This window comes from Equus asinus, chromosome 9 (assembly GCF_041296235.1).
Source record: "Equus asinus isolate D_3611 breed Donkey chromosome 9, EquAss-T2T_v2, whole genome shotgun sequence".
Taxonomy (NCBI): Eukaryota; Metazoa; Chordata; class Mammalia; order Perissodactyla; family Equidae; genus Equus; species Equus asinus.
Window position 1 is genome coordinate 75,517,393 of NC_091798.1, and position 26,093 is coordinate 75,543,485.

The 26,093-nt window shown below is 39.6% G+C and overlaps 1 long non-coding RNA gene across 2 annotated transcripts; it reads right to left on the reverse strand.

Moving 5' to 3' along the window:
* Positions 1-679: 679 nt before the first annotated feature.
* Positions 680-26,093, reverse strand: LOC123289802 (uncharacterized). 2 transcript variants are annotated; one of them, XR_011505934.1, is made up of 5 exons: positions 25,067-26,093; positions 23,227-23,455; positions 13,160-13,251; positions 6,571-6,693; positions 680-2,113 (listed from the first exon to the last, which is right to left on the reverse strand). It is a non-coding gene; the product is annotated as an uncharacterized lncRNA (long non-coding RNA). The 2 variants fall into 2 exon arrangements; XR_006533998.2 differs by lacking the exons at positions 23,227-23,455; positions 25,067-26,093 and adding an exon at positions 13,492-13,722.

A 26,093-nucleotide genomic window follows, 5' to 3' on the forward strand; every position in this document is an offset into this window, starting at 1 on the left:
TGGAGCCATATTCTTGGTGCTGAATACTATAAAGGGAAACCTTTCACACACACAAAAAAAAGGTGTGGCATAAAAGGAGTATTGAGAAAAGGAGAGACCAAAAGCTTTCTGGAGCCCTTGACCTGTGAAATAGGATCAAAAATGCTGAAGTACTCTTTTCTATATGCACCAGAATGCACTGTTCCCCTACTAGGGAGGGACACACTATCTAAGTTAGGGGCCTCAATAAGCTGGGAACAAGATAAAATAGAGACCCAAGTCCCTGTCAATGCAAATAATCCATAATCAACGTATAAATCAAAATTGGGGTGAGCTTATTATGAGCCAGAGTGAGACCTGGAAGGCCTTAGTAGGTGTTCCAGAGAAGCATGGGTTTCAGTACAGTCTTATATCTTTTTAGAACAAAGAAGATACATTAAACACACCCAGGATACATTTTCAAAGAGGTATTCAGTTGCAAATTAGCAGGTCAACATGAGCATGATGCCAGGAAAGGGACTAATACAGGTGTTACCAATAGGGCATAGGAGGGGAAGTATGCATCTTTATCTTGAGAGTGCATTCTCTACCTTAACAGACAAGCAGAAGTACAACATATGTTTGATAGGCCGTTAGTAAGCTTTCCAGTTAAAGCCAAATCAGTTTTGAACTTGAATAGTTACCCCACATACCTCAATATGTGAAAATCTCTTGTCATTTTTCCCTTTTGATCAATAATCATTCAATAGAAAGCATTGATGATCAAAATATTGTCCCTTGGTGCCAGGGTGGTTGCTGCCTGCCCTGGGTCCATCATGTCCCTCGGTGCTAGGTTTTTATTTCATTGATTTGCCCGGTTATCCACATTGAGGGGAAATAGTCACATATAGTAGACAAGTATAAAGGTATATATTAACAGGGAAAGTGTTTCATAGGCTATGTAACTTGTCAATTATTTTTAGATTATTGCACAAACATTGCACATGTGCTTTTACAAGACTTCCTATAGTTACATTGCTTATAACAATCATAGAACAGGTAATCCAATACTTGAAATGATTAGCTTAAAAATGAACTCTTAGGCAGAGCCTGAAGAAAAGAGGATTCATCCAGGGTTATAAGATCCATTAACCATCTCAAGTTGCTGAGCAATCATTACTCTAGCTTGCATACCAGTCTTCAACACTGAGAAAACAGTAATTAGTTTGAATACTATGAGTAACACAAGAATTTCAAGGAGTAATAGAAATAGGAATTGCAATCTGGGTCACAAATGGAAGCCAATACCAGAAGGCAGCCAACTAAACAAATCAAGACCAGGTATAGGATCACTTAAGGCATTTACCTGCTTTTTTTTTTTCATGTGCTTTAGAAGAGATGATACATTGGAGGACTTGCCAGGTATAAAAACAAAGCATTCAGTTTGAATGATATATGTATGTACCACCTTGGGATGCTGTAACAATATCTAAGGCCATTCTATCATGAAGGACAGCCTTTCTCATTAAAGACATTTCAGTATCTAATAAGGCTATTCCTGCTTGACTACTGGTAAGGGCTTCTGTATGTGATATGACATCTTCTAGCCCCAAAGGAGGAACAACTATAGCTAGCTGCTCAGTGGTCATACCAGTGGAACACTAAATGAGCCCATCTGGCCTTAAACAGAGGTGGAGATTGGCAACAGGTGTTAGCTCAGTCTGAATCCTTCCCTGCATCCAAGGGAAACTCAGGGTGCAGTGTTTTAGCCATATAGGCAGTAGCCAAGGCCAGAGATTTGTTCCACATAACCATTGAGTTCCATTATGAGCCACCTAATAAATGCCTAGCTTTCAAGACCAGTGTGTTCCAAATCAGTCACTTTCTTCAAATATGATAGTATTTTGAAAGCTTAAACAGAGCAATCATAAAATAGGCATTTGGTTTAAGCATAACAAAGGTTTAATGTAGAGATACAAGTTTGGGAATACAGGCCTGGTCCAGAGTTTTAGAACAGCTGTCTACAACAGATGCCTTCTTCTTCTCATCCTGGTATGGCCTTTTCCAACAGGCTGCGAAGTCTTTTATTTGATGCCTCTTTTGGTAAATAAATTCTCCAGATTATAGTCCATGATCCTTAAGGTCTAGAAGCTCTCTGTGAAAAGAATCAGCTACTAACCTTTCATTTCTTTTAAGCATCTCAATAAGACGCTGACAATGATGTAGTATATCTCTGTCAAGCAAAGTTGGTTCATATATTTCCTCATGTAATTGCATAGACCATCTAGTTATTACCTCAAGACAGCCGATGTTTACCAAAGAGTGTAGATCTAAGATTGAGGAGCACTAGCAGAAGAGCTTTTGGCCATGAGAGGTTAAATGCTTCTGAAAGCTTTGCCAATTAAATTTTGATTGTGCCATTAGTTTTTTCCACCAATCCTGAGGATCAGGGATAGTAAGCTCAGTGGAAATGCTACATTATTGGCCAAATGTTACAAATAGATTTAATTATTTGTCCAGTGAAGTGAGTTCCCAGGTCATGGTGTAACTCAGTAGAAATTTCCTCAAACAGGAATTATCCTTTTCAATAATAATTTATCTAAAGCCATCACTCTTCTTCAACCCAATGTGAGAACATACAAATCATTACAAGATATATTTATCCTTGAGATGGTGGCATTTGGACAAAGTCCAATGGCTATACCTCAAAGGGTTCCTTAGGAAGGGAAAAGTGGCCTTGTGATTCATGAAATAGTTTCCCTAGATTATAATTTGGGCATATAGCACAATGAGTATAGGCTTTATGAGTCACTGTGGGAGAAAGTTTCCGAAAGTATTGTTTTCCCCCTTTTGTTGCCACCTTTATTTCTTTTCTTCCATGGTGATTTCTTGAGCCTATAGAAGGAAACCTTTTACTGGGTTAGCAGAGTTAATAGAAAGTAGCAGCCATTCTTGAGGCTAGACAGCATATCCAGCTTGATAATGTCCTTGCTTATCCTTTAAGTAAGACCCATTTGTAAACTAATTAAATAATAGAATGCAGTTGTGGTCTTTTCCTCTTGTGATGTTGGAAGCAAGGTAGCAAGGTTAAAATAGTGAATAATATTTACCTACACAATATAACCTAAGGTTTATCATCATTTACTTGACAATGCTTCCCACGTAATTTAGCATACCAAACAAGCCTGATTAGTATCCCTCCCCTTAGAGGAAGAGAGACCAAATTTCTTTGAGAAGTCTCAGGGGCCCTCTGAAAATTCTCAGGGAATTTCTCTTCCTTTTTCCAGGTCAAAAGAAAGCCTTTGTTCAAGATTTGAATATTTTAAGGGGGAGTTTGTCAAAAATATCAAAAGATTTTAAAACTCTTGTTCAAATAGGAAACAATACTTAAAGTGACAACAGAAACAGTCAAGGGCAAACAGCGAGTTAAAACAGTCAAAAAGTCTTAATAGAGAGACCTCAGTCTTTCTGAACATAGGAAATTATTTTAACAAAACAGATTTTCTGACTTTTAGGTAGACTTACTCAAAAGGAAAGAACACCCTTTTATAACCTCCTTATCGAGAGCAAATCAAAAATTCAAGAAAATTATCCCTTTGAGAGAGAAAACCAAGTTTTAATTTTAGCACCAGCTCAGTTTGACATTAAAACTCATTTACTTAATTGGATTTACTTTAATCTTAGACAACTTTACCAGGCACAAAACTCCTTTCAGAATTTCTCTTTCATAAACTTTCTATAATTTTTTTACATTCAGAATTTATCCCATGCTTGCTTTCTTCCCTTCTAGTCCTTTAGGACAAATTTTTATTTATTAACCCACAAACAAAACATTATTAACCCACAAACAAAAATACTTCCATTCTTTATACCTTCTTTACTGAAAACATATACCTTCTTTACTTTCCTCGTATACAAAGATATTTGCCTTATTAATTTCCAGTAGCTTTAATTACATATATTAATTAGAACTTATAACCCTTACAGACCCTAGCAAAAACTAAAAAGTAAGCAACTATGACCTTTTATATCAGCATTCTAAACACTTCATAATTTCTAGAAACATGCTACTTCATAGTAATAAAACACAAGGCATGTTCATTAATAGACCCAAATACTTTAGTTTCTCTGTAATAAGAAGCCAAAAGTAGATAAACTTAGATATGTTTAGCAATATTATTTCAGTATTTTATCTTATTTGAAAATGACCTAGATACTCAATAAATTTCTATCATTTAACCTAATTTTTAGAAGTCCACACTTCACTTTTCTTTTTTACATCTATTTAGTTTACTCATTCTCAATAACTATTTAGATTACCTACAAAACTACCTGAGACATTAGACAAAGTTAGCCAACATTTTAAGTTATTTTTGTTAACCAGTTTTGTAAGAGATAACATCAGCTTATTTGACCAATAAACACAGAATAAAGGCTGCATGTCTGCATCACATCCAAGGCTGATAATGCTGAGCACACACCTATTTTAATCAAACCAACACACTTAAACAAGCCCTCATTTACCAAAGAGTAATTTATCTCATGTTAACTTGAAAGACATTTGGGTTAATTTCTATTACGTTTAGAATTTATGTAAGCACTTACTTTAAGCCAATTAAACAGAGCTCTTAATTTTGGCCATACCATCCAGAGATAAAATATCACATACATGACATACGTATAGACACACATACAGGGTCTCCACAGCTGTTGCTTTAAAATTACTGCCATGAATCAGGTACAGTAATATAAAGCTCCCTAGTTATGAATCCAAATTTTGTTTTAAGCCTTTTCACTAACATTTGTAGTGAAGATACTCCAGAAGCTAGATTTTGGGTGAGGGTGCCCTTATGGCCATTTTTCTGGCCTTTTTTCTTTTCCTTTTCTTCAGTTTTAGGAATTGGTGATGAGCTAGATAACAGTTGCCAGAGAGGGGAGGCCATAATCCTTTCTAACATAAAGGAACTGGGTAGAATCTGAACTGCCTCTCGAACTGCTTTTCCAGTCTTACAGGGATTTGTAAGTTGAGGACACCTGTCCAACCACATCACCCTAATTTGCTTTTTTCCCTCTGGGTGCTCAGTTTTATTTTAACTTAGGAAAGAAGGCCTGGAAAGCAAATCTCTATCAGGCTCTGAATATCAGCTTCCAGTTTGGCCATATTTCTGATCCTAAGTTGCTAAATCCTTTTGAACACCTTGTCAGGTTTCAGCCAGGATGAACAGTAACTACCTGGCAGTATTGAACTGTTCCAGTAATCTTTAGTATAGCAGTTTCCCAGAAAATCTCCCAGAGTTTCATTAGCTTGGAGAGTAGATTATGGGGGTGTCCGTAAAGTCATGGCCTAACATATTCCTTTAAGTACTATTTATAACGTTAGCTTTTTGCAACAAAACTTTCAATAACATTATTTTGGGATGTTGAACTTTTGCTTTTTAAGTGCACCCTTTAGATGATCTTATCTAACCCCAACATTCCTTCTAATGGCCAATGTAATTCACCCGAGGCTGGCAGCAGTACAATAGGACCCTTAGCCATGAATGGAGTACAACCCACATTTCTCTCTGACTATCAGACAACAAAATGGGGTGCAACTGCATTTTGTCTGACCATATTTTGGGACCTCTAACCTAAAAATTATTAAACCAAGCCCTCAGGACATGAAACAAGCTTGGTAAGATACTTTTTTTGCTATTCTTTGTAAATATTCACAGCTTCCAGAACCTTTAGTTTGAGCAATTGTGCTGGAAGGTGGCGAGCTCAACTCTTTAAAAATTTCTGTTACCTGCTTCTTAAGAAGGGGCCCCACAGTGGCCATTGTAATTCCAAATTATCCTGGGTCATCTCGCCAGCCATTTACAGCTATCCTCATTTTGTTAAGCACTTGCAAGTCACAGCATGAAGCCAGCTGGTGTTCGGAGGTGAGGATGCCCATTCGGGAACTGGTCGGCTTTTAGAAGCTCTATTTCCCACTTTCCTTTTAGTTTTGTTTTGCTGTAAAGTCTGAACAATTCCTACGGACAGTGTAGTGGGTCAGAACTGTGCTGCTTGTGAGTGTTACTCCCTAAAGAAAGGTCATAAACACTCTCTTACGTGCCTCAGTTTCTCACGCCAACAGCCTAAAACCACCATGGGGGCTTGGAGCTCAGGTGACCAACCCTTTATGAGCTTCCCTGGATGAGCCTATAATTAATTAACATGAATGATAGTGGAGTTCCCTATGGGACCACTACACATCATGAGGATTTGACCCTCCAACACTCCTGCTAAGGTCCTCAGTCACCTGAGAACGACTTTCAGCCAGGAGGAGCAATGTCCCTTTTCTTTGGACCTGAACACATTCAGTCTCTCATTTCTCTATCAAGCAGTTTGTTCAGACATTATAAACACAATTCCTTCCAATTTAAAGCCAAATTAAAAAGATCAGCCTGCTCCATTCACTCCAAAGTTCCCTCTAGTCTCCCCTGGCCTAGGAAATTCCCCTAGGTTCCTCTTACCTAGGGTATGTACCAGTACCCGCTTAAGACACCTAATCTTAAGGTTTGAAACAGCTCTTATAAACTCTGGACTGTCAACTTAAAATAAGGAGGTATGGGTTTCAGGAGAACTCACCAGGGTCACCTGAAGAATGCAGTGATCCCGGGGGGCTCAATGGGCCTCTATTGGCACCGAATGCTGGTTCAGTGTAGATACCAGATGATCTCCAGTGGGTTTCTCTGAAATCCTGCTATGACTCTGCCAAGAAATGTCAATGCAAATAATCCATAACCAACCTATAAATCAAAGCTGGGGGGAGTTTATTATGAGCCAGAGTGAGGCTTATAAGCCGGAAAGGCCTTAGTAGGTGTTCCAGAGAAGCATGGGTTTCAGTACAGTCTTATATCTTTTTAGAACAAAGAAGATACATTAAACACACCCAGGATACATTTTCAAAGAGGTATTCAGTTGCAAATTAGCAGGTAAACATGACCTTGATAACAGGAAAGGGACTAATCTAGATGTTACCAATAGGGCGTAGGAGGGGAAGTATTCATTCTTTATCTTTTTTTTTTTTTAAGATTTTATTTTTTCTTTTTCTCCCCAAAACCTTCTGGTACATAGCTGTGTATTTTTAGTTGTGGGTCCTTCTACTTGTGGCATGTGGGATGCTGCCTCAGCATGGCTTGATGAGCAGTGCCATGTCCACGCCCAGGATTCGAACTGGTGAAACCCTGGGCTGCCGAAGCAGAGCGTGCGAACTTAACCACTCAGCCATGGGGCCGGCCCCTCATTCTTTATCTTAAGAGAGTACATTTTTTACTTTAATGAATAAGCAGATGTACAATGTATGTGTGATAGGCCATTAAGTCAGGCTTTCTAGATCAAGCCAAATCAGTTTTGAACTGGAATAGTTACCCACTATACCTCAATATGATGAGGATTATTTTGGGCTGGTTACTTTTAAAAACTGCAGACGGGAAGGAGGCTCTGTGGAGTGGAATTTGCTTGCCCTTTGATGAGAGACATTTGCATTTGTGAAGAAACTCTCCATCTCTGGGAGTGTCTCCCTCTCTGCACCAGGAAGAAGGGGGGATGACCTTATCTCTAGAAACTCTTAATCAATGCCAAAGGCAAGGACTTAAATCTGCATCTTGTTTACTGTACTTGTGTGGTAATCTCCCATGATCAACTCCCCCTCCACCCCCCACATCCTCCTTTGTCTTTAGCTAAAAATAATATTTAAGGTGGTGGCTTCAGCCACTTACTTAATCTGGTTTGATTCTTATCTAAAAGTTATAGGACCACCCAATAACCAGACCCCACCTGCACTGATATCATTTTAACAACATTTTTTACATATTCTTTCCTTTGTCTTGTAAAGAGATAACTCACATACCTATGCTTTAAATTTAGCCCTACTCTCAACCCACGTTTGCAGCAGCAGCAGCAGCAGCTCTGACTGTCCATGGTTCCTGTCCCCATGCAGCAGCAGCTCTGACTGCCCATGAGTCCTGTCCCCATGATGGCAGCAGCTCTTTACTGCCCATGGGTCCTGTCCCCATGCTATTCCACACTATTCTCTAAATAAAAGAGCACTGCTGCCAGACCTCAAGAGTCCAAGAAATCTTTCTTTTGACTCTTCGGCTCACCGACCCCACATCAAATATGTGAAAATCTCTTACTGATGTGGGGTCGGTGAGCCGAGAAGTCGAAAGAAAGATTTCTTGGACTCTCGAGATCTGGCAGCAGTGCTCTTTTATTTAGAGAATAGTGTGGAATAGCATGGGGACAGGACCCATGGGCAGTCAGAGCTGCTGCTGCTGGCATGGGAACAGGACCCATGGGGAGTCAGAGCTGCTGCGTGGGGACAGGGCCCACAGGCAGGAGGAGGTGCTGCTGCTGCCGCTTCTGCTGCAAACATGGGTGGAGAGTAAGGCTAAATTTAAGGCATAGGCATGTGAGCCATCTCTTTACAAGACAAAGGAAAGAACAGGTAAAAAAGTTAAAATGGTATCAGTGCAGGTGGGGTCTGGCCATTGGGTGGTCCCACAACTTTTAGATAAGAATCAAATCGGATTAAGTAAAGGCCAGAAGCCACCACCCTAAATCAATTACATGAGGTTGCCAGACAGTAACCAACTTAAGTCCTTGCCTTCCCCATTAAGAGTTTCCAGAGATAAGGCCATTCTGCCTTCCTCCTGGTGCAGAGGGGGAGGCCTGGAGATTTCCTTCACAAATGCAAATGTCTCTCAAAGGGCAAGCAAACTCTGCTCCTTGGAGCCTGCTTCTCATCTGCAGTTTTAAAATTAACCGGCCTAAAATCCTCATCATTACCACCCCAAAAAATTGATGAGTTGAGCTTGTGGCCCTATATAGGATACATCAGCACCTGAGAAGGAAGAGATTCTCCTAAATGTTTTAAGCTGAGTTAACTCAGAATTATGGGCACAAGGACAGGTAGGGTGAGCAGCGAGTGCCATGCCAGTAAAGGTAAAATTGAAGTAGATAGCTCACTGGCCCTGGATAAAACAATACCCCTTGAAGCCAGAAGCCATAAAGAGGAATCTTTCCTGTAATCAATAGGCTTTTAGAACAAGGATTGATCAGGCCATGGAGATTCCCATGGAACACTCCCACGTTACCTGTTAGAAGGCTGGAAACAGGGGAATATAGATTTGTTCAAGACTTTAGTGCTGTCAATGCTATACAGTACTGGATTTCTAATAGTAAATATCTTCATTTTGTTTCTGGCACAGAGCTCCTAAAACTCTTGTAATTTCCCATATAAGAGCGATAAGAGCATCTTTTGTTATAATAATTACTTTAGTCCTCAGGTCCTGAAATAACTCCAGAGCAATAAAGGTGAAATGAGTGTCTTTTGTTATTCCTCAAGCCCCTTTCAACCACACCTGAATTTTTGTTAATAAGGTGACTTCTGGAAAGGCTCTAAGGGTGGGATCTAGTTGCCGGGGAAACCAATTGTGTGATTTGGGGATTGGAGCTTTCAGTCCCATTCCCCGCCCCATTCCTCTGGGGTGGGGAGAGGGGCTGAAGATTGAGTTCCATTGCCAATAGCCAATCATCTAATCAACTATGCCTATATGGTGGAGTCTCCATTAAAACCCAAACAGATGGGGTTTGGAGAGCTTCCGGTTTGGTAAACACTTGGAGATTCAGGAGAGTGGCATGCCCAGAGAGGGTCTGGGAGCTCCATGTCCCTTCCCCACGTATTTTGCTCTATGCATCTCTTCCATCTGGCTGTTAAGTAAAATGTTTTCCTGAGTTCTGTGAGCCACTTTATCAAATTAATCAAACCCAAGGAGGGGGTTGTAGGAACCTCTGGTCTGCGGCGGGTGGTCAGAAGCACAGGAGACAACCTGGACTTACAATTGACATCTAAAATGGAAGGCGAAGGGTAATCCTGTGGGAGTGAGCACTTAACCTGTGGGATATGATTCTATCCCCAGGGAGGTAGTGTCAGAATTGAGTTAAACATGTTAAACTTCTTAGCCAGTAAGGGATATAAAGTGTCTAAAGGGAAGGCACAAATTTGTAAAGAGACTGTAAAGCATTTGGGGTTCATCACTTCAAGGGGACAATGCAGCCTTCCCCAAGAGAGGAAAATGGTAATATGTCAACTTGCTTCACCAAAAACTCATATGCAGCTACAAGGATTCTTGGAGATGGCTGGCTTTTGCCACATTTGGATCCCTAACTTTGGATTAATTGCTAAGCCTCTCTGTGATAAACTACAGGGGCCAGAAATGGACCTCTTTGAATGGGATAAGCTATGTGACCAAGCTTTCAAAAAGCTTAAAAAGTTGCTAATGGAAGCACCTACACTGGCCTTACCAGACCTGAGCAAAACATTTGATCTATATGTTCATGAAAGACAGGGAATAGCTATAGGAGTGTTAACTCAAATGTTAGGACCCCTAAAAGGAGAGGTAGCCTATTTCTCAAAGCAGCTAGACGCTGTGGCAAAAGGATGGCCCCCATGCTTGAGAGCTGTAGCTGCCATCTGCCTCTTAATCAAGAAAGCAGAAAAACTGGCTATGGGCCAACCTATGACAGTGTGGACTCTCCATCGAGTCTCTTAGCCTACTAGAGACTGAAGGACATCTATGGCTCCCAGAATAGAATTCTACAATATCCAGCTATACTGCTAGATTCCCCTCAGATTTCTTTAAAAGCCTTTCATATCTTAAACCCAGGTACCCTGCTCCCTGATTTCAGTGGGCCTATTACCCGGGTGTGCCCAGAATTGATTGATCAGGTTTACTCTAGTCGCAGAGATCTCCAGAGCAAACCATTGCCTAATGCAGAGGAAGTATGGTTTGCAGATGGGAGCAGCTTCATGAAGAATGGACAAAGAAGAGCAGGTTATACAGTAATGTCTCTGCATGCAACGGTAGAAGCCAAAGGGCGGACACCAGGCACCTCGGCGCAAAGAGCAGAAACAATTACACTAACCAGAGCTTTGGAATTTGGAAAAGAAAGAAACAATAACAATATACACAGATTAAATACGCTTTCTCTGTAATTCATGCTCCGGGAGCCATTTGGAAAGAAAGAGGACTTCTTAACAGCAGCAGTAAAGAAATTAAACATGGGCCAGAGATCTTTAAACTGCTAGAAGCAGTACAGGCCCCCAAGGAAGTAGCTGGGGTCCATTATAAAGGCCATCAAAGTGGGGAATTGGAGACCATGAAAGAGAATGACTTGGCAGCTGCAACTGCAAACAGGGCCACTATATCAAGAGAGCGTCTCCAATTACCATTAATTCCCATTCTATTCACCTATGAATTACACCAGTGTGTTCCCCTGATGAACTAAGGAAGCCACTACACAGGGTAACCACTGGTCCCCAAAAGTCAAGGGCTGGATGATAAAAAAAATTCTGTCTTCCTTTGCCTACGGAGGTCAAACTCCACCCCATATGAATGGGGAGATGGGGTCTATCTTAAAACTTGGAAAAGCGGTTTGTCCCAAGATCAGCTAAATCCTATTTGGGTAGGGCCTTGCATGGTGTTACTGACCACTCACTCTTCCCTAAAAATTAGGAGTCACTCCTTGGATCCACCACGCAAGAGTAAAAAAGGTGCCCATGCCTGAACATTAAGAGAGGTCGTCACAGACAACTGATGACTCCGAGTTTTCATGCAAACCACTCTCTGATTTGAAACTCTTGTTTCAGAGACACAATGACCTACGCCTATGACCTTTGCCTTATTTTTAACGCTAAGAGCTCTCCAGGAGGAGCTTAGGCCTTATTACTGTAACCTGCCGTGTATGTGGAAGCATGTTTTTCAACTGAGCCTGTGCAAGCAAATACCCACCTCTCCCTTTGAGTATTCATTCCCCATCCAAAATAAAAAGTCCCAGCTTCCCTTTGTTCAGGGACACTATGACTTTGGAAATGATTCCGAATGGCCTCCTATTTGCTGCAAATATTCTTTACTTTGTGAGACAACTACTTCTGGTGGAGAGTCTGATTTAACTCACCAGGAGGGAACCCACTTTGGTTTCAGTAACAATCTCAGACACAGAAGAGGATGCCAATTCATCTCACTCTCAAAAGGAAGCAATGAGCAGGTCGTGTTCTTTGAACCTACTCTAAATGCAATTTATTTTGTCCATTTCCCAAAGAAAGTCATCAGGTGGATATGAGAAGCTTCATTTTTGTTGCTTAGACCAAATAAATAAAAATGAAATCTCATCAGTAAAGCACTGAGAAACCAATGTGGATAATACCTGATCTTTATTTATTTTTATTTTGAATGGAAAATAAAAGGGACATTGCTATGAAAACTCTTCTTATTAATGTCTGTTTCTTAAAATGCTCAACTTTTCACTTATTGCTTTATGAGAATAGCCAACTAAGAACCTGGCAAGGAGAATGGAGTTTTTCCTGATCTTTGTTCAAGAATTCCCAGCAGCACTTATGTGTACCAATGACTAAGGGAGACTTTTCCCACTCTGTGCCCTGGTATCCTATAAGTCCACAAAACCTTTATATAACCCTGGAAGGTGGGTGGAAGCCCAAACAGCACAATGAAGGCTCGAGCTAAAATTAAGATGTAGAAAAACAATGTAGGTTATGTTTCTTTCGCACATGTCAAAAATACCCACTGTCCAAGTATTCTGAAAAAAATTAAACCAACGCTTGGAGCAGAAGACAAAAATATCATTAATTCTAGGGGCTGGCCCCGTGGCCGAGTGGTTAAGTTCGCGCGCTCCGCTGCAGGCGGCCCAGTGTTTCGTTGGTTCGAATCCTGGGCGCGGACATGGCACTGCTCATCAGACCACGCTGAGGCAGTGTCCCACATACCACAACTAGAAGAACCCACAACGAGAAATATACAACTATGTACCGGGGGGCTTTGGGGAGAAAAAGGAAAAAATAAAATCTTAAAAAAAAAAAATCATTAATTCTATCTACATTAAAAAAAATTGGATAACTTAATCCATTTGGTCACTCCATTTAGTCAACTCAATTTTTTAAAAAAAATCTTCAAAGAAGTTTTTTAACAAAATTTTATAGCAGAGTCTTGCCTCTAACAAAAACAGCAGTAACAATAAAATAAATCACTTGTATGCCAAGCACTACACTAGGCACATTTTGTCATCTCATTTATTTCCACAAAAAAACTGAGAATTGTGCATTATTATTTCCCATTTTCAGATGAGAAATCTGAATCAGAAAGGTTAAATAACTTACCCAAGGACGTTAAGTAAAGCTGGGGTTGGAATTTCTGACTCCAAACTCTGTGTTCACTCCACTAAGCACATTGTCTCCAATAAAATGGTTTCCTTTTTTGAATGCAAGGCAAATTTAAAATATTTTGAATAAAATATTTATAATAGAAATATCATATGTACAATTTAGAAGAAGAAAAAAATTGACCACCTTTATCAATTCTAAGACATACCCACTATGCCCCAAATACTCTAATATTTAAGAAATAATAAAATATAGCTCCAAAATTGAGCAATGTGGCATGGCAGCAGCAGCAAGATAGAACACGACACTTGAAATCAAAAGCTCCTTACCACACATGGGCTTTGCAGTCTGAGGTATTGGCTGCAAAATTATTCAGACCAGATGCAAGGAAAAAGGTCTGCACAGGAATCAGCTTACCTAAGAGAAAAACTCAGATATCTTCATTTTATAATATATTCCTCATTTACCATAATTCCTCATTCTCATTTAGTTTCAACTTCAGAAGGAAAACCTAACTCTGAGACTTAGAATATTTGTCCTTGTTAGCCAAGGGTCTCTTTATCTATGTCTTTAAGAGAGAAACTGAGGCACAAGAAGTCAACTTTTCCCAAGCCATACAAATGAAATCAGCCAAAGAATTTTGCCTCAAGACTTCCAGTACTGTACTTGCCCATGCAGCATAGTCTTATGCCCAAAATTTCCTAGTCTTTTGGAAAATGAGACAGCTCCTACAAAAAACGTATTTTAAGATTACAAAACAATGCAGAAGTTAATTATGTTAGAACATTGACTTTGGCGTTAACGTTAATCTAGTTGTAATTATGTAACTATTATTTTATCGCTTCATTCTTTGCAGCTGTGTCACTGCTCAGAAATTTTTGAAATGGCTTTTTACAATTCGGAGGAAAGGCAGGTGGCAGCAGGAAATATTTTTTTAGTGGTTAGAATTCAGTTCTCAGATGACTTCTTTTCCATACTGCGGAACCTCACCAATAGCACGCTAGGATTGGTGAGAAAAAAAGAGTAATTATGCAATTACTATGAAACTGTGTTCAACGGCACTTCTTACTTTCCAGATTGGGGTAGCTGGGGGAGGGCAGGAACCGGTCCCCTCATCCTACGTAGTTTCCTTCAAAGTATTTGAAGATACTTAAGAAAATTTATAGCGTTAGTTCCATGTACACCCAAGATTCTCTTCCTCTTGAGGGTCAGATTCACTGTGCAGTTTAAAAGCCAAAATCCTTCCCACAAAATAGGAAAAAGACTGAAATTCCATCTGAAACCCCAGACAGCTTTTCAAAGAGTAAAAATTTTAAAAGTTTAGCATATTTATGTTTTATTTCACTATCTTCAGTTTTGTGAAAAACACCAAAAGGAGAATTACTACTCAGAAATCTCACCATGAAAAAAGGTTTTCTGTTCCTAGGACTACAGAAAATGCTGGAATTCCCTTTGTAGGATGACTTTCATCAGTTTTAAAGAGACAATAGATATGACTGCACTCTAGATACTAATCTTTCAAATTCCTCAGTTATTTGACTTTTCTAATCTCTTAGAAATGTGCCACTATTTATACAAATGTGATTTTATTTTATTAGGTATGTCTGGACTTTCAAAAGAATCTAGAATAGAAGTAGATAAAGTTTCAATTTCCTTATTTAAAGTACTTTCTATAATTCTTATATTCAGCAGAGGACTAATACAAATATTGCTGAGGGTTACACGGAACCTCTTAACACTCCAGGGAAGAATCCCAGGGTGTGCTTTTTGGTTTTTCCCAACCACTTTCTTTATGGGTTCATTTCACTTTAATCTCACACCTTGGAAAAATACAGATCTGAAGAGTCATTTGAATGAGACTTTCCTCTTTATAACACAGAATAGAAACTGAGGGCTTTGATATTGTCATGGAAATGACTCTTTGTAAATACCATTCAAAGGCCTATTTCAAGCCAGAATGAGCTGGAACAATGTTTTCTTTTTCTTTTCAAATTATAAGATTGGAATACGTGTAGAGAGAAGCTCTGGTCAAGATGGTTGGAGGAAATGGGAAAAAAAGAGTGTGCCTGAGAGAATTCCTCTCACTCACGCTGGCAAATTTATAGCACAGCTTTATTCAAAATAACATGTCGGTCTTTTCCCTCAGGTGCACACATGCACAGTCAGCTGAGAACTGGAGAAGAAAAGTAGGAAAAATAAGAAAGAAGAAATGGAACAGACCATTTGACTATGATCCTTAGTTTTAAAAGAATTGAGGTTTATACTGGAAATTATGGCACACAGTTAAGAGACGTAAGAAAAAACTATTCTGCTTTTCAAAGCAAGTAATTGATTTTTGAAGTAGGGCTTGAGAAAGAAATAGATAATGTTTCAGAAAATATTTTAATGCTTAATTAAATCACTGTTTAATTTGGTATTTGTATCATGTAAAACTTTATTATTTTCTAACAAAGAAAACCTTCAGTTCACTTTAGTAAAAAAAAAAAGTAGAATAGATTGAAGGGAGGGAAGCGATAATAAATTGTTGTTTTAAGAAATATCCTCATGCTGAGACCATTAGATTGGATTTCAGATTTTATGATCTCAATGTTATCTTAATTTTTAGCCTCCCCAGCAATTTTTTAAAATAAAAATACAAGGTTCTTCCCCACTTCAGATAAATCACAAATTTTCAGAGAAACAAAGTTAGGGGAAAATCCCTGGAATTAAGCTTTGAGAACAATTTAAAGCTAATGATCTTGGTGACTGATGCAAAGAGATGGCGTTTTCAAAGTCCTGCCCCTCACTCTAGGGGCTCATCCTCTTATAAAACACTCTCTCAATTCTTTTAATATTTGTTCTTTGACTCCAGGGAGCAAGTGAAGGAACACCTCTCCATAGGAGTTGTTCACAGTACCTATGCATCACCTCCTCCTTGACCTTTGAGAGAAAGGTAATGTCCTGTCACTGCTAAACAGGCTTGGAAAATACCTCTATAGGTCAGCTACATTGTGGCAACTAGAGGTTATCTAAAGAGTATTTAAAGCATCTTAGAATGAGAGATCATGAACCACTACTACTAAATGTTAACATAGGGAGTTCCATTCTAAAGTAGCCCAGCTTAATGGAATGAGTATCTAAATTAATTTGAATTCCATAACCTTGATTTTGCAGAACTGCCACCTTAATGCCCAGGGGCAACTCTTAAATTATATGGAAACAATCCTCCCAGCTAGTGTTGGTGGTACTCAGCCTCCTGGGCAAGACAACTCTGTTTCTGTGTTAAAATCAAATCCGCAACTGGCTTCTCAGCCTCTCTTTGTAATTGAATTGTGTCTACCCTAGTGGAAGAATAGAGTGATTTGCTATTATCTCTTTTCAAAGACATGTCTTCCATTGAGAGGCACATTCATAAATGTTTGAGAAGTGTGCTTTTAACATTAATCAAGAAATTACATAAAATGAACTGAGTATAACCACTATTGAAGATTAATATTTAATACATAGCACTTGCAAAGATAACATGATTCCATCTTCATCAGCCTAAGAACAAAACAAAGTCCTGAGTAATCCACAAAAAAAAAAGATTGCTCCTATTTTCCAGGATAGGAATTAAGGTAAAAAAAGAAAAAGAGAAAGAACTTTCCAAAGACATAGAAAGAGGATTTTCTATGGAATTAAGATGCAGGAAACACTCAAATCCTAGATATTTCTGACGCTGACTTAAATTCCTCTCTGTGTAGTGGGGTTGAGTTCTTTCCCAGCAGCCTCATGCCAACAAAAGGACCTAGGAAAAGGTGGGAAAATTAGGCCTTTTTAAAAAGACTGATCTTGTAATGAGCAATAATGTGAATTTCCCTTGCTTGGGAGAATCAAATATACTGGCCAGTGCCAAAGACTTTGAGCTTAATCCTATTAATCAATTAAGCCTGAAATTGGGGTAAAATCTTAAATTTGTATAGTTCTTTACAGTTTATAAAGCTTTTTCAGTAATTCTGTTCCCCTTAGCTATCTACTTTTTCACAGCGCTTATCAATACCTGACATATGATGTATTTATCCGTTTATTTCTTGATTATCTTTCTCCTACTGCTGAAATACAGGCTCCACAAGGCGGAGACTTTAGTCTGCATTGTTCACTCCTATATCCCCAGCACCTCACACAGTTCTTGGTGCATAGTAGACAATAGATATTTGTTAAATGAATAAATGAGGCAAATAAATGGATAAATACTATTTCATCTGAGCACTGAAACCCCCTGGGGAAAAGGCAGACATGTTTTTCTGATCCTCTTTACAGATAAGAAAACCAAGACCTCAAAACACCAAATTATTTATGACAATATAAACAGCTGACTGGGGTCAGAGCTATAATTAGAAAGATCTCCTAATTCCTAATTCCAGGTCCCTTCTAGTCTTACTTTGCTGACTTGTGCAAAGGGACTAGATTATGGGTAGTCAAAGATTTACTGCCATCAAAATCAGTCCATTTTCACTTTCCAGGAAGATGGATGCAAGAGAAAAAATGAGTAAGTTCATGTCATTCTCTCTACAGCTGTCAATCTTTCTCGGCTTTCTTCTCTCTTTAATCACTTGCTTAAATTAAATTGCCCTGCTAAGGTGTTTGTCGTCTCATCACCCCCTTTATGTTTATGATTTCTCTCCTGGTGTCTTCTCTTTGATCCTATGTAATTTGTATGGTCTTTAGATATCATTTGTTACAACCCATTTACACATGCTAGGCATTTTCCGTTTGTCTGCTCACAACCAGGAAGCTGCAGATGTATCAGGCTCCAAAGCCCAGGCTCTTTTCCCTCCACCACACTGCCCCCATAAAAGACCTGGCTCCATAGAGACAGCCCTTGGGAGCCCCAGAACAAAGCCCACATCACCCTTGATGAGGGAACTGAGCAAAAGCTTCACCTCACACTGGTTAGCTGCAGGGAGGTTGTGGCATAGGAGTGCTACACGGGCAAGTGAAGACCCAATGATTAGCCCCCCAGCATCCGTGACAGGTTAGGGGTAGCTTAGAATCCCCCCACAATTTGATTTAGGATTGGAACGAGAAAGAAGGCAATGATCCAACCAATAGTTATGGTAATGGGTGGATCAACTTTATCTTTCCTCCCTCCTTTACCAGCTACTCCAAAACGTTTTTGTTAAGGATACCATGCTTTCTTTCATTTCCACCCCTTGCTTGCTCTTTCCTTTTCTTCTTAGTGAAACATTAAGAGCATGCCTTTTAGAGCTGCGAGTGAGTGGCTGCCAAATGTGACCCCTCACAACTCTGGTGTCCCTCCAAGCTGCCAGTGCCAGTTCTGCTTCACATCCCCATTAGAGTCAGAATGGTGCCTTCTAAACAACGGCTGAAGAGAAGGGGTGGGGAGATGCAGAAACTTTGGTAATCAGGTTCCCGTCATTAAAAATGCTGATCAGACCATGAAAATAAATTCTTTCTGAACCTAACTTTCAGTTACTAACATTTTGTGAAGTCATTTGAGAAAGAAGCTAAGTTAAATAAACACAGGTTCGCTGGTAGATTTATGACGCTGGACAAGTAGGATATACTTGCTTGGTATAAAACCAATTTCTGGGCTCTGATGGACCTCTGCACATATATTAAGACAAATTGGAGCTTCAGCAGAGTGTTCTAGCTCAAGATATTTCTTTCAGTTCTTAAACAGTGTACGCTGTGTTGAGCTTTAGTCTGTACAAGATGAAAATGATACTAAGATTCTTCATCAGCAAAGATGAACCACAGGGTTCAAATGGCAGAATAAGCCTTGCCAGCCAAAGTGTCACGGAGGTGGGAAGAACAAGGAGTTTGGATCCCTCTTGGGAGTGAATCCAAGGACCCACAGCTAGGAAGATGCTTGGAGTTCCTGCATCTCCAGATGACTGAGATATCTGAGGAAACTTAGGTCCTGTATGTGCCTGGATACAAGGCAAAAAACTGCTTTATATTTGAGCCTTTATGAAGCCTCTCATAATCTATTTTGGATAAATTTTGTTTAGGGAAGACCAATTAGCTCACATAGACCTCAATCAATGTTAATTTTGGTTGCTTCTGGAGGCCAATCTGATGACGCTTACGTTTAAAAAAAAAGGTAGAGACCAGGCCCAAATCAATAGATATTCTGATTTAATTGGTCAACGATGGGACCTTGGAATCAATTTTTTTCCTTAGGATCCCTCGGGGGATTCTAAAGTGCAGCAGCCAAGGTTGAAAAAGCCTAATCTGATAAAATTAGCAATTTTTAAAATAGCAGATTTGGTAAATATTCCTAAAGTTATGATAAGCTCACAATGACAAGTGTTGGGTTTTACTTAGTCAATAATAGGTAACTATTTAGAAAGAGTTTTTAAAAATGCAATGTGTGGTTAGGTTATGGTGATTATGACTATTTACCTACAAGAGACATGGAAAATAAAAACCCTTGCTAGTATTACACCAGTGGGTAACTGAGGCTTGGGGGAAAACTTCCGATGTCAGCATCTAGGGATGCCTTGTAAGGTTGTTTAGGTCATGTACTGCACAATTCCAAAGGGCTGCATTCATACAACACTCTCATCTCACTGGGAAAGTAGTGGCATAGCTACTATTCAGGCTTTTGTCATATTTAGAGATATATGGCAAGATGTTACTCCGACAATTTTGCACAGAAATTGTAGTGGGAAGGATTTTTTTCACTCAGCGAAGGAACTGAATTTTGTTTCTCAGTTGACAAAGAATAAAACAGAATGTTCTGATGCTGAAGCTGGAGACAGAGAAGCTGTGGTGGACATGTTCTTCATACCCATCTAGCATCTCTTCCTCTTTTGTCTGATATTAGACACTCTCCCTGCATTAATCAAGGTTCTCCAGAGAAACAGAACCATTAGGCTATATATAGATATATATAAAAGGAGATTTATTATAGGAATTGGTTCATGTGATTATGGAGGCTGACAATTTCCACAATCTGCCATCTGCAAGCTGGAGAACTAGGAATGCTGGTAGTGTAATTCAGTCTGAGTCCAAAGGCCTGAGAACCAGGAACTTCTCCAAGAACAGAGGAAAATGGATGTCCCTGCTCAAGCAGAGAGCAAATTTACCCTTCCACCACCTTTTTGTTCTATTCAGGCCCTCAACAAATTGAATGATGTCCACCAGCATTGGGGAGGGTGATCATTACTCAGTGTACCAATTAAAATGCTAATCTCATCTAGAGATAACTCACAAACACACCAGATATAATGTTTTACCCACTGACTGGGCATCCCCTGGCCCAGTCAAGTTGACGTATAAAATTAACCATTACAATCTCCCTACATGGCTTTTCTCCTGAAGGAACCCATTCCATGTGGTCTTACATGGCTAGTCTGGCCCCCATTCCCCATCTCTACCACAGGGATGAGCACATGACTAGGTCTGGTCAGTTATCTTACCAGTGACAGTGATTGGTTGAAAAATGGACATGTGACTCAAGCTGGGCCTATCAGAGCAGTGCCAGGAGTTTTCTGCCATATCTATCTGAGAAGATGTTCTCCTTCTATGAACCTTACAAAGCTAATATGATGTGAATTGGGCTATGTGACAGAGGCTATTACCTGTTCTCCAATATCTATTCTCTCTTTTTCCCTCCGTAATAAAGTTTTAGCTAGGCAAATGGTCTTATAGACTATATAGAATAAAGGCTACATTTTCTACCCTTCCTTGCAGCTACTTGTGGCCATGTCAACACATGCTACAAAAATGAAAATGTCATATAAGAACTTTCAGAAATCTTTCTTAAGAGACAATTGTTTTGCATCCTTCATCACTATTTTTCCCCCTCTTGCATCCTGCTGCTTGGAATATGGATGTTATGATTGGAGCTCCATCTTGGACCATGAGCAATGCCCCCACTCCAGGGATAGCACATCAGAATACTGTGAGAATGGGCACCTGAATACTTCATGGGACATAATTGTCTTACCAGCCCCGAATTGTTTACATCCAGACTCATATGAGAGAGAGAAATAAACTATCTCGATTAAGCCATTTTTATTTTATTTTCTGTTACTTGCAATAGTTATTAACTGCCAATTAATCTTAGTTAATTCAGGATGACTTCATCAGCATGTCTACCACATGAAGACAGACTGCTTAAGAGTGAAGACAATACAGAGGAAAGTAGAGAAAAAAGAAAAAGAATTCTGTTGATGTAATTTGCCTCACTGAATCTAGCCATGCCTGAGCCATACTACCTTTAGATTTTTTGGTTTCATAAGTGAACCTATTTACTTTTTTTTTTTAAGATATTTTAAGTTCAGTTTCTGTCATTTGAAAAAAAAAAAAAAGAAAGTCCAGATGAATCTAGCAATCTTGAGGAAGTATGCTCTCAATAAGTATATAACAATATTTTTACCAATTTTGGGTTATGGAATTGGGAGTAAGAATCAATTTATTTAGAGCTCCAGATTCTCAAGGGACAGAGAAATCTAAACTGACGTCTATATTACATTAGCCTCCACATTATCCCTTTACCATGGGCATCTTGTTTTTATTATTTTAAAATATTACATGGGACTCAAGTGGCTTGTAATAGTTAAGACATTTCCCCCAGAAAATGGTAATTTAGGAAGATTTACCTGGCTTCAAATACAGGAAGGGCTGAAAGGGTTCTGGATGATGGGACTGGAGGCAGGAGACCAGTTATGAGTAGGAATTGAGATGATAGGGCTCTGGTGACAGTGTGAATAGATAGGAAGGGACAAAAGTTAAGAGAAACAATCGAATCTGTAGCTTTAACGTATATTCTGTCCTACTGGTAGTTTATATTAGTAAAATGTTTTGCGGTTCATGATGTATTTCATGTGTTATATTTGACTCTTAATAATTCTTTGGAATAGGCAAAGCAGGTAACTAGTTTCATCATTTTACAGCAATGGAAACTGAGGCTTAGTGTGATTATGGGTCTTGCCCAAGTCACATGGGTGTTAGAGCAGGGGCCAGAAGCTAGATTTCTGATTAGGAGTCCAGCATGGAGTTACTGGGTAGCTCTGTACATGGAGATTCACCATTTAGTTTTGTTTGTGAATTCTATTTCATTGTTCATGTTTTCTTCTTACTTATGACCTCTCCTGAGCAGTGATGTGGGCTAAAAGACAGAACTTCATCCTGAGATGAACCATCTTTAAATGCAGTATTTGAACCAAAGAGTGTGTGTGTGGATCTAGAGAGGAGAGAGGAGCTACCAAACGATGACAAAACACTCCAACCTTGAGTCCCATTGAATGGATTTATCTTATTTCTCAGTACGGTAGCCCTGAGAATTTTAATAATTTATCATTTCAAGGAGCCTTGGGAAGAGAAAGGAAATTGCTTTTAGACAGTGTCTTATTCAAGCAAATGGAAATGGTTTCTGAACCACAGAAAACAAATAAACATGCCTCTACCTGGAACTTCGCTAGTGTTTGCCTGTTGTCTGGCACTAAAAGATGTGCTTTGAAATAACGGTGCAGTGTGTGCCTGGAGATTCTGCATGTTAGTGGGGCTATCTAAACTCTAAAAGAAGAGGATGCTGATTACGTCTAGGACCACTGAGCTTGGATGAACTCCCAAATGCTGGGTGTGAAACCACGTGCTAAATGTCTTTCCATATAGCAAAATGAAATGCCAAATCCTTAATGGGGGGCTTAGCTTTCACAGCTTCCAAAGAAGCACATTTTATTATTGCTTAAAATATAAAGCTAACATACTGTGTATATAGCCATAGTGTATGACAACCATCACGATATTGATGCTTGGCACTCTGGTGACCTGTAAAGTCTTCTAAAGAATTATGCATTTTCCATTATTATGTCATTGATGTACCTTTTAAACTTTGCTTGTGAATTAAAAAATGTGCAATTTGGAATTCTGTGGGATCCTGCTGAATTCCTTAGGACCATGGTCAAACACAGCTAAATGGTTATCCTTTTCCACAGTGTTATTCTTGGGCATGGAAAGGAGTATCTTTTTAATAAAGGAAAATTGGCAAGGGGATTTCTTGCAGTGCAGTCCCGGTTTGGCACAAAATGTGAGGCGCCAGGGATGTAAACATCTCATCTTCAGATCCTTACCTGGCAAAGACACAAGAGGACACATTTCCCTGGCGATGCTCAGCGATCTGCAGCACCACGGTGGGTCTCGGCTCTTTGGACTGACCTTCGCTGAGATGGTAGAAATCCAAAGTAAAGCAATGTGACCTGGCAAACAGCGGATCCTGGAGCAGAGCGTGTGATTTCTTCCATTCCTATGGAGATCCTCATTTGGCTGGAAGTCCACCCCAGGGACAAAGTATTTGCAGATCTTTGGCATAAAAAGAAATGCCCTCTTTTCAACTTTCTCTATTTCAAAGAAGTAGAATGCTGACAAGAAAATGAGTAACCTCTATACTTTTGCTATAGCAATAATAGCCATATCGATTTTAATGTTTGTATAACAATGATGTTAACAATGGCTACTTGTAAGATCATTATAAGAATATAACATTCATTTTTTTCTAAGCTATAGAATATAATATGAGATAGAGGAAATATATGTTTGCATATATGTATAGGTACATATGTGTGATACATGTATTTATGACATGAAATATGATGAAACATACAATATGCATGTATGTATTATATATGTGTAGACACACACATGGTATATTGAGCATGCAGGACTAATGAAGTATAATCATAAAAAGCTACTTTGTTTTTGTATTCTGCTGTCCTTTTTAGTAGAGGGACCTCTTCCTCTGCCCTTGTATGGAAACGCAGGCAATTTCACAGCTTTTCTGAGCACACTTAAAATATAGAAAATCCCACAATCACTTTAAGTTGTAAAGTACAATCTTGATTCAGAAACTAGAATTTCCAGTTCAATGTATGAATCAGAGTGGTAGAAGCTAGGGCCCCCACGTTGTCCCCATCCCATTTACTGGACTTGCATACCCATCTCTCAGCTGCTGCAAAAATTGTCTATTAGTGGCTCCCAGAGGATTCTCTCAGGAGGATTGACCTCAGCTGACTGATGCCATCTCACCTGGGAAATCAGGACACCCCCCCCCCCCAACCACCACGACATACACATCAACCACTGATTTCAAACGTACAAGAGGCCAGCCTCTGGCTCCAGGAGGACAGTTGTGCTGTGCAACTTATGCTGCAGACCTCTCCCTCAAGGATCAAGCCAAAGCTAGACTTCACCTGAAATCGTATCCTTGCTCCACTTTTCTGCCTTCCTTACCCTTAACCTTAACCTTACTGATTTTTCTGAAGAGCATTCCTCAAAAATTTGTTTGCCCCTGAATTCTACACTCAGGCTCTGCTTCCAGAAATCCCAATCTAAGATGAAACAAAACAAAAAATCTCTACTGTCCCTTAAAGTTAACATTTTCCACCTTCCACTCAGGGCACAGCTGTCTCCGGGAAGGCCATCAGCCTTCAGAGAAGCGCAAGTGGGGAATTTCTTATGCATTTCCTGCTCACCACTCCTCCATTCACCACCTGCTGGCTGCTCTTATCAAATAATTTTCCTGTATCTCTTGAACTGAATATGATTTTTATTTTTAAGACTACAAATATACTGTATTCCACTGATATCTTCTGAAGTTGAACAATCCATCAATACTTCTGGTGGGAAAAAAAACCCTTACTTAATCATGATGCTCTGTAGATTTTGAGGCTATATTGTTGACGCATTCACATTCCTCTAGTCTCTACATCTCTCTTCCCCAAGCTGATGTTATCTAAAATTTTAGTTCTGGAACGCTAAGAGGCTTTTTGTTTGTTTTTGCTTTGGCCCCCAATAATTTTTTGGACAAAATAAACTTTAGTACATTTGTTTAGTCATCTTTAGCTTCCATATCTTTGGCTGCATCTCCTAGAATTATTTTCTTTTTATTAGAGTACTATCTCCAACAGTGCTTACAAAGTGGTTCTTCATGTGGAGAACTTGGTATGACTGAGAATATCTCCACTGGATCCTCCATGGTGCTGTCGAAATCTGGCTATGAGTGTCCTCTGTGGGGAAGATACTCAAAAGTAAATCTGAGGACCAGCCTCCCACCTTGGAGCCTCCACGCTGCAACAATGCAATTTCCAGTTGACCTCTTGTACACTCCCCAGGTCCGGACCCAAAAAGTACACTCACACTCTCTTACTGCAGGGGTCTCCTTGCTCAGGAGGAAGCTCCCAGGGCAGGTTCCTTGAAGACAATGCAAACCTGGCTACCATCACCTGGCCCACAGAAAACTCAAGTATCCTTGGTCTTCCAAATTGTCGGTTCCTCCCACTTGCTGACTTCTCTACACACTAGGGCTTTGTGGATGTCTCCTGGCCACCTCTCCCAGGAAAGAAGAAGATACCAAACACATACCAGTTTTCTTCCAAATACTCTTTCACTGCTACTCCACTCCAGCATTGGATAGGGACTCTGATGTTCTGCAGCTCAGGAAGCCTTCAGCTTAGGAATCAGATGGCAGCCTCCCCACTTAAAGGTATCCTCAGTGGTTACCTGGAAGCATTCCCAACTAGAACAATGGCTCTTTACCTTAATGAGCGTCTTCAATCTTCTTTTCATATTTCTAGTCTTCTCTTACTGAGGATCAGGAAGAAAACGGCTCTGACTTTTCAAGAGCACTACTAAAAAGTAGGAGATAATGGAGCCATGCCTTCAAACTTCTGAGGGAAAATGGTTTTTAATTCAAACATCTATACCTAGCCAAATTATGGGTAGAATAAAGATATTTTGAGACACAGAAGTTCTCCAAAACTTTATCTCTCATGCACTGTTTCTCAGGAAGCTACTAATGGATATATTCCACTGAATTAACAGAGTTAAGCCTAGAGAGGTAAAGAATGGGATCCAGAAAACAGCAGTCTAATCCCAAAGGAAAGTAAAGGGAATACCCAGAATGATGGTAAAGTGAGATCTCAAGACAGCAGTCTTTTACCTG